Source organism: Apium graveolens, chromosome 10, assembly GCF_009905375.1.
Source record: "Apium graveolens cultivar Ventura chromosome 10, ASM990537v1, whole genome shotgun sequence".
NCBI classification, from domain to species: Eukaryota; Viridiplantae; Streptophyta; class Magnoliopsida; order Apiales; family Apiaceae; genus Apium; species Apium graveolens.
In genome coordinates, this window is record NC_133656.1 from 201,450,927 (window position 1) to 201,461,054 (window position 10,128).

Consider the following 10,128-nt stretch of genomic DNA (forward strand, 5'->3'; position numbering starts at 1 on the left):
TTTTATTATCGAGAGGATTTGCTGTGGGTGTTTAATGGACGGTCGTGGTCTTTCGACAATGCAATGCTGGTTATGAATAAAATCCCACCTGGAGAGTTGAATGTCTCCTTATGGTTCTTGAAGATGTGGATCCAAATACACGATCTACCCAAAGGTTTCATGTCTGAGATAATGGGTAAGCAGCTGGGTGATTTCTTTGGTGAGTTTGTGCAGTATGATGCGGAGAATAATTCTAGCATATGGATGGAATACATGAGATTAAAGATTAGGGTGGATGTGCGTAAACCTCTAAAGAGGAGAAAGAAAATCAAGAGGAAGGATGGAACAGAGTTCGTGGTTACTTGCAAGTACGAAAGGTTGGGTGACTTTTGCTTTATATGTGGTTTGGTATCCCATACGGAACATTTCTGCAGAAGAAATATAGATAAGCGGAGTGAAGCAGGTGCAAAAGATTGGGGGAACATGGCTCCGGACAGCGCCGAGAAGAGGTACGAACCAGGGAAAGAGCAAATGGTTGCGTAACGAGGACGATGCTGACTGGGAGGCGAAGATTGGGCGATCAACCAACTGTCCACCTTTCACGGGAGGAAATTTTGATGATAAGGGTAGAAGCTTAACTGTGGTGCATGATTTAAGCATGGGAGCTAAATCTGGAAAGGATAAGGAGATATTAGGAAAGGAAATGAGCGGGACAATTTCAAATTCAAGAATGTGTACCCAGGATATAAATATTGGGCCGAGTATAGAGGAGGAAAATGGGCTTATTGTGGAGGATTGAAAAAGAAGGAGAAGTGGGCCTATAACGGACACAACAATGGATACAGATGATATTTTAAATGGAGCGAATAACAAAAGCATGTTACTTCTAGAAGCTGGTCTTTCTGGTTCCGATTGTTCAACATCTTCTTAATTTGATTTGGCTAAGCTTGCTCAGCAAGCTAGTCATCCATTATGAATCTAATAAGTTGGAACTCTCGAGGTTTGGGGAAACCTCGTACAGTTCGTGTCCTTGGAGACCGTGTGAAGTCTCTTAAACCCGCGTTCTTATTTTTGTCTGAAACTTTAGTTGATAATAATGTTATAGTTGGTCTTCATGTAAAGTTGGGATTCTCAGAGTACTTTGCAGTGAATAGAGTTGGCCAATGTGGGGGCCTCGTTGTTATGTGGAAGCAATCGGTCGTTTATAAAATGGTTGACTCCTCTGTTAATCATATTGATGTGATTTTCTTCGAAAAAACTCCCATGTGTGGAGATTATCTTATTTTTACGGAATGCCTGAGCGTACCAGGAGGCAAGAGTCCTGGGACTTGCTGAGACAGATTGCGGTTAAAGATACACTGTCTTGGTGTGTTTTTGGCGATTTTAACCACTTATTTTATGTTTCAGATAAAGAGGGAATCCATCCTCATTCTCAGGCGTTGATGGATGGCTTTCGATCAGCGATAGAAGATTGTAACTTAATAGAGGTAGACCTTAAGGGAGGAAAGTATACCTGGGAGAAGAGTAAAGGGAAGCCAAACTGGGTTAAGGAGAGATTAGACAGAGCTTTCGCTACAGAGAGGTGGTGGCAGAAATTCCCATTGGGAACACTTGAACTGAGGCATACTATTATATCGGATCATGAACCAATTGAACTGAAACTATTGGATACTTTAGTGTCCAGAAAACATTTTAGGTTCAGGTTTGAAAATTCATGGTTAAAAGAGCCAAGCTTTAAGGCTGAGGTCGAAGGTTTTAGGAAAGCTTTACCAGCAACTCATATACTTCCAAAGCTTATTTCTGTGTCTTCGTTCATGTCGAAGTGGGGGAGGAATTTTTTCCACAAGTTTAGAGATAAAGTGAAGCGCCAGAAATAGATACTGAATACACTAAATGATCGTGATGATGAGGAAGGAATCAAGACTTATTTTGAAGAAAGAGAGATCCTAAACGACTTGCTAGAACATGAGGAATCATATTGGAAGCAGCGTGCTAAAGTATTTTGGCTAAAGGAGTGGGATACCAATTCGAGATTTTTTCATGCACAAGCATCGAAGTGGAAGAAATGTAACAGGATTGCGTATTTGATTAATGAAACTGATGAGAGGGTGTATTCTTATGAACAGATGTGCAGGCTAGTAAAAGAGTATTTTGGAGGTGTTTTTACAGAGGTCAACAATACTGATGTTCCCAGAGGTAGCACAGAGACACCTGTCATAACGGAAGAACAGAATCAAATGCTCACAGCAGAGGTAGAGTTTGAGGAATTTACTTATGCTTTAAAACAAATGCACCCAGACAAAGCCTCGGGGCCTGACGGTTATAGCCCAATATTTTTTCAGCATTTTTGGAGTTTATTTGAAAGGGAGGTCTTTCGTTGTTGTAAACAGTGGCTGGATGAGTCTATATTCCATGCAGAACTCAATAGTACAAATTTAGTGGTGATTCCTAAGAAAGAGCATGTGGAAAATCTTAAAGATGTTCGTCCGATTGCCCTGTGTAATGTTCTGTATAAGATCCTGGCAAAAGTCTTAGCCAATAGACTCAGGAAGGTGCTACCAGTTGTGATTACGGAGAATCAATCGGCTTTTGTCCAAGGTCAAGGCATTACGGACAACGTGCTTATAGCTTTTGAACTGATTCACTTCATGAAAGGCAAGAAAGGAAGTCAGGATGGGGAAGTAGCGTTGAAACTTGACATTAGTAAAGCGTACGATCGAGTCAGCTGGGACTACTTATGGTACATAATGAGGACAATGGGTTTTAACGAGAAATGACTGAAATGGATGCGTCTCTATGTAACTACGGTTCAATACATGGTATGTCTAAATGGCTCATATGTAGGCCCTATTATGCCGAATATAGGCTTAAGGCAAGAAGACCCCCTTTCTCTCTATCTCTTTCTTTTATGCGTAGAGGGGTTATCCAATATGTTGAACAGTACAGCTGCTACTGGTAATATTAATGGTTGTCGTATTAGCAGCTCTGCTCCTGCAATTACACATTTGCTATTTGCTGACGATTCGTTCCTTTTTTTCAAAGCAAAGGTGGAGGAAACCAAGGTGGTGAAAGATCTGTTGAATCTTTACGAAAGGCAATCAGGGCAGACCGTGAACTTTCAAAAATCTACAATGTTTTTTAGCTCAAATGTGAGAAGAGACAAATAAAACAAGATTACTAGCATCCTGGGTGTGAGTAATGAGCTGAAGGAGAGTAAGTACTTGGGACTTCCGTCTCTAATTGGTAGATCAAGGAAGAAAGTATTCAGTTTTGTTAAGGAAAGAGTTTGGAAAAGAATTCAAGGGTGGAGTGATAGTAAAGTGTCAAGAGCTGGTAAATCGATCCTGCTGAAAAATGTAGCTCAGTCCATTCCCGCTCACTGTATGTCATGCTTCCTGTTACCAAAAACGTTATCAAATGAAATAGAAAAGATGAAATCAGGAAAAAATAGTGGTAAAGGTTTTAGATGGAATGCTTGGGATAAGATGTGTACGACGAAAAACAAAGGTGGGATGGGTTTCAGATGTCTATATGGCTATAATTTAGCCTTACGAGGTAAGCATGTTTGGAATTTCCTGAAGAATCCGGAGTCATTGGTGGCGAGGATTTTCAGAGCAAGGTACTTTCCAGACAAGCATGTTTTGGAGGCGCAGAAAGGCAGCAATGCCAGTTTCATCTGGTCAGGAATTTGTGAAGCAAAGGATGAGTTTTTCAGAGGTTTTAAATGGGTGTTAGGTGATGGTCGTAATATAAGCATCTTCACTGATCAGTGGCTGAGGGGGAAGTCAGATTACAGAGTGGATATTGATCATACGAATAACACCAGAGTTGACAAGGTGTGTGAGTTTTTCCATCCAAATAGTAAACAATGGGATGAGGCAAAAGTAACTCAGACCTTTCATGATGGTGATGCTCGTTGTATCTTGAATACACGTATTCCTCAGAATCAAATCCAGGATCGTGTAGCATGGTTTTATACGAAGGATGGACAATACTCAGTTAAATCGAGTTATCACTACTGGTTTGAAAGACATCATACTCAGAGTCTGGAGAGTGATTCTCAAGGTCGGGCTAGGCTATGGAAGCTTCAAATCCCTCATAAAATGAAGTTCTTCTTATGGAGGGTATGTAAGCGCAATCTACCAGTAAGGAACATGCTACGAGGGATAGGGGTGAATGTTCCAATTTTCTGTCCTATGTGTAATGATGTGGAGCACTTTCGGCATTTGTTCCTGGAATGCCCTTATGCTAGGGGATGCTGGTCCTACATAGGGGAGGAGTATGAGACAACGAATGTGAATCATTTATCTACTTGGGTTTTGGAAAGGCTCAGCTTAGATTCAAATTTGTGCTTGGTAAGGCTAGCAAGAACTCTATGGGGAATTTGGTTTGCACGAAATAGGAAAGTCTGGGAAGGTAAACAGATGCCTCCAAATGTGGCTATGGAAGTAGCAACGAAGATGGTTGATGAGTGGCAGAAGGCTCAGCATAAAAATCAGATGTCGAGTAATGCACGTGTTAGGAGTGAACATGGAACTCAACCTTCCTTCCTGTGTGTTGGAGTATGTTCTGAGTGATTCTTTTCGTGATTAATGGAATTTTCTTCTCTAAAAAAAAACTTATTTGTCAGTTTATTATCGTTATTGCCTAAGATATTATGGTAATGTGTTATGTTGGACATTTTTTGGTACCTAATGAGCACGGCTCATTCATATATATTGTTTATAATATCTTAGACTTTGTTTATTAAACAAATTATTACTCAGTCTTATTTTCAATAATTTAATTTTTTAACACGCTCATGTTTCAAGGTAACAAAAAAATTATTCATATTCTATAAAAATTAAAATTTAGTTTTATATCAAACTAAAGCTTATAGTTAAAATTTTATTTATATATGTATAAAATATGATAATTACGTTTAAGTATATTTTTTAACATGCAAAAAATAGGTGTTACAAAGTCAAGAGCGGGAACAGAGGGAGTAAATTTTGCATGGGCTATTTTCTCCGAATCTTAAATTTTGAAGAACCCCGATAATTGAGAACAAAGCCTGCTGTTAATTAGTAGGCTAAAAACGAGTGAAGAATGAATTAACCGATTTTTTCAGGCAAGACTAATGGATGTTCCTCAAATAACAAATTTTATATGTTCATACTGTTAATTAGTTTTGTCAAGTTTTCTTTTTCAATTCAGCTGAGCATCACTTATCTAGTTACGGGGTAACTTTAATTTTTTACAGCTAATGCATGCATAACGCGGTTAATTTACTGTCCACAGTATTTCAGACATAATTAAGGGTATCTTTATTAAATGTTTAATTCATAGTTATCCTAATCTCCCAATATCATATAGGCCCATAAGACATCTATATAAACTGCTCTTGCTAAACTCCAACATTTGACCATCCAATACTTTCAACACAATGGCTTTATATTTTCTCAAAAAAATTGTATTATCTCTTGTTTTTGCTAGCTATGTGAATGGAGTTTACGAGGATGATGTTAGCTTTGATCGAAATTATTTTTCGTTGTCGGGAAGTAATCATCTCACTCGTGTTAGCAACAATAAAGAAATACAATTGATGTTAGATCAGTACTCAGGAGTAGGGGTGTAAACGAGCCAAACTGTTCGTGAGCTACTCGAACTCGGCTCGTAAAATATTCGAATTCGACTCGAAAATAATCGAGCCGAGCTCGAGCTTTTCGAATTTTTAACCGAGCCGAGCTCGAGCTTCAAATTATTCAGCTCGTAAGGTTCGCGAGCCTTATCGAGCCTCTAGTATTTTTAATTTTTTTTATTATAAATATATTTTTAGGTAAATATTTAATATTTATTATATATTACTTATTTTTATCGAGCTGAACTCGAGCCGAACTCGAGCCGAACTCGAGTTGAACCAGTCATATTTCTAATTTTTTGTTAATATTTAGTAAATTAATTCGAGCTTTCGAGCCGAACTCGAGCCTATCAAACCTTTTACGAGCCGAGCTTCGAACTTGAAATTAAAGGCTCGATCGAGCTCGAGCCCGAACTATTTTAATCGAGCTCGAGCCGAGCCTGGCAGTATTCGGTTCGGCTCGGCTCGGCTCGATTACACCCCTACTCAGGAGGTTCAAAAGTCAAAACTATGTCATGTGTATGCTTCATCTGATATCATTTTCACTTTTTCATATGTTTGTTCATGTGCTCGTTCAATATATCTTATAAGTAACTTATAACTTCAAATAGTTTTCTTTTTTCTTTTTCTGACTTTTAAGTAACTTACAAGCCGGTACCAGGTACATATCATATACTGTATATATATATTGGGAGATGGTCAAATAGAAACCAATTTTATTCTAAAAACTAGAAACCAATGACAACCACTAATTTTATAACTTAAATTGTATCTTCACCACACAAATTTTATCCAACCCCTTCTCTCTCTTCCCTTCAATTCCAACTGTTACTCCCTTTCGTACATCTATATGTAAATAATTCTCTATTTGTTTTTAATTTAAATTTTGCCATTAATCGATAATCTGTTATTAAAATCCGACTTCACTATATTTTTCTCTATTTCCTAGCAATCAATTTGCATACCATATTTGCTATATTCCGACGATAAATCACTATTTATACTTAACAAGATCACCAAACCAGAATTAATATAATTTAAGAACTTTTCATATTTTAGTGATTCTCGTAAGCATAATTAGTAATTTATCGTCTTTCTCCTGCTACACCTTTCTCATATACCACAACTTTCTCCTAGTGTCTCGTCATTTTTCCCTATCATACACCATTAATCTCCTATTATACCTTACTCCTACTACACCAATTGGACCACTTCCTCCCCAACTCATTCTTAATAAATTAATTATAACTCTACTACAGTAAATCATCACTAACTTCTCCGACCAACAAGATTGCCGATTTTCATCGATTTATGTCATAAAAATATATTTATATTTATTTGTTTGTATATAACATTTGGTGATTTTCATGATATAAATTGGTGATTTTTGTGATATAAATCAGTGAATTGTTGTCATACGATTTAGTGATTGAAGAGTAGATCTGGTGATTAATTTCATATGTATTATTATATCTATTCATATATAATGTTCGAATTTCAGATATGGTGTTTTTATTGGAATTTGGTGGTTATTATTGGTGATTGTTCAATGATTTTATATTTCATTAATATATATCTCCCCCTATTTCACAGTAATCATTCAATAGACCCCAAACACCAATACCCTTGTCCTAACACCCTTGTCATGTATTTCCAACTTTGTTCATCTTCATCATTTTCTGCTATACAAGCTAGTGATTTATATAGTATAAACAATGATTGAAGTTAGGTGATTATATGAATCGAAGAATTTAGTGGTAGGTAGTGATGGCGGGCGGAGATAGATCGGACATGGCGGTGGGTTGAGATAGATCGGAGATGGTGGTTGATTAGTTGTAATGAAGAATAGAGAAGGTGATAAAAAAATAACTTTTGTGTAAGTCATGATCGAAGTGGGTGAGGTTGTTAAAGTGTTGGGCCATTAGTTAATTATGTTAGTATCCATTTTAAGATTATTTTTATCTGAACAACCTATATATATATATATAGGGAGATGGTCAAATAGAAACTAACCTTATTTTAAAAACTAGAAACCAATGACAACCACTAATTTTATAACTTGAATTGAATCTCCACCACATAAATTTTATCCACTCATTCTCTCTCCTCGTCCCTCTGTGTATCCTCCGTGTATCCTGTACTTGAATTCCAGAAACAAACTTGAATTTCACGTGACTCATTTGTGTGCCCTGTACTCTTGCGTAAATAATTTTATTCCTGTTTTTAATTTAATTTTTTCATTAATCGATAAACTTTTTTTAAAATATGACTTCATTATATTTTTCTCCATCTCCCAACGATCAATTTGCATACCATATTTGCTATATTTCGACGATAATCACTATTTATACTTAACAGGATCACTAAACCGGAATTATTATAATTTCAAAACTTTCTTAATTTTCGTGATTCTCGTAAGCATAATTAGTGATTCAAGATCTACAAATTTTCTCTAAAATTTAAATTGGAACTTAATTTAGTAGTTGTTAAGTTTTTAGGGTTCACCAATTCCTTAATTATGTTTTAGAAATAATTAGCCATTTCTAATAATAAGAAATTAGTTGATAAACATTCCATCTATTTAGGGTATAGGGTTTAGGTTCTTTAGGCCCTAAACCCTAGAGCCTAAACCCTAGAAACCAGACCATGTAAATAATGATTTTTATGTACAATATATTGATTATTATGTGTAATTTGGTGATTATTATGTGCAGTTTAGTGATTGTCGTCATACGATTTAGTGATTGAAGAGTATATTAGTATGCATATCTCTCTATGTTCCTTTTATATTATTAGTTAAATTAGCTAAATTTTAGTGATTCTCGTAAGCATAATTAGTGATTCAAGATCTAAAAATTTTCTCTAAAATTTAAATTGGAACTTAATTTAGTAGTTGTTAAGTTTTTAGGGTTCACCAAATCCTTAAATAGGTTTTAAAAATATTTAGCCCTTTCTAATAATAGGAAATTAGTTGATAAACATTCCATCTATTTAGGGTTTAGGGTATAGGGTTTAGGGCTCTAAACCCTAGAGCCTAAACTCTAACTTAGTCTAGGGTTTAGGGCCTAAGGCCCTAAACCCTAGAAACCAGACCATGTAAATAGTGATTTATATGTACAATATATTGATTATTATGTGTAATTTGGTGATTATTATGTTCAGTTTAGTGATTGTCGTCATACGATTTAGTGATTGAAGAGTATATTAGTATGAATATCTCTCTCTGTTCCTTTTATATTATTAGTTAAATTAGCTAAATTTTAGTGATTCTCGTAAGCATAATTAGTGATTTATCGTCGGAATATAGCACATATGGTATTCATACTGATCGTTGAAGGATGTACAAAAATACAGTAAAGTCAAATTTTAAAAAAAACTCGTTGAATAAGAGAAAAAAATATTTTAAAAATGGAGGGAATTAGTGGTGCTTTGTGAACATGCTGTATGTAAGAGTTACGACTATTGATAAAGGAGTGTACTGGGCTAACAAAAGCATGGACACGGGGTGCTGAGATAAAATTTAATGGGTTGGGCCGGAATATAGCACATATGGTATTAATACTGATCGTTGAAGGATGTACAAAAATACAGTGAAGTCAAATTTAAAAAAAACTCGTTGAATGACTAGAAAAAATTAATTTAAAAATGGAGGGAATTAGGTGTGTTGTGTATAACATGATGCATGTAAGAGTTATGTGTGGGATTGTGTATTTAAAATTCATGTTGGGTTGGGCTTGTTTCTAGTTTTTATTTTAAGGGTGATTCTATTTGAATAGTTCCTTATATAGGCAAGTGCTTAAATACAAACCAATATTAGAATACAAACTACAGATCAATAAGGGCCACATGTTTAATCTCTTTCTCTTCTCCATGTGCAATATATATTAATGTATATATTTTCCCTTACATTTTTAATTTGACTTTCCCGTTAGTCAGTTAACTTTTTTTAAAAAATAAATTCACCGTATTTTTCTTGATCTCCTGCTCATCAATTTGTATCGTATATTTGCTATATTTTGACGAAAAATCGGTATTTAAACTTACCCAAATTACTAAGCTGACATCAGTACTATTCCAGGAACTAGTAGATTTTAGTGATTCTCGTAGTCATAATTAGTGATTTATCGCAGAAATATATCAAATATGGTATTCGTATTGATTGTTGGAGGATCTAGAAAAATATTGTGAAGTTAGCTTTTAAAAAGAGTTCACCAATTAATGGGAAAAATTCGATTAAAATGGAGGAAATTATGTGGAGTTGTATATGAGAGGGTATATTTAAATTGGGTGTGGTGTAGTTTGTAGTTTAATTCGGTTTGTATTGGAGTAAGACAATATATATATATATATAGAGAGAGAGAGAGTTGGGTTCCGTGGAGAACCAATATTATTTGGAGACTTGGAGACCTATATAACTACCGTTAGATTTTTGTAAGATCGCGGGTACAAATGAATGCAAAGGGAAAGACACCATTAATATTTAATGTAATGTAACATGTATGTAAATATTATGTTAAAAATATATTAAA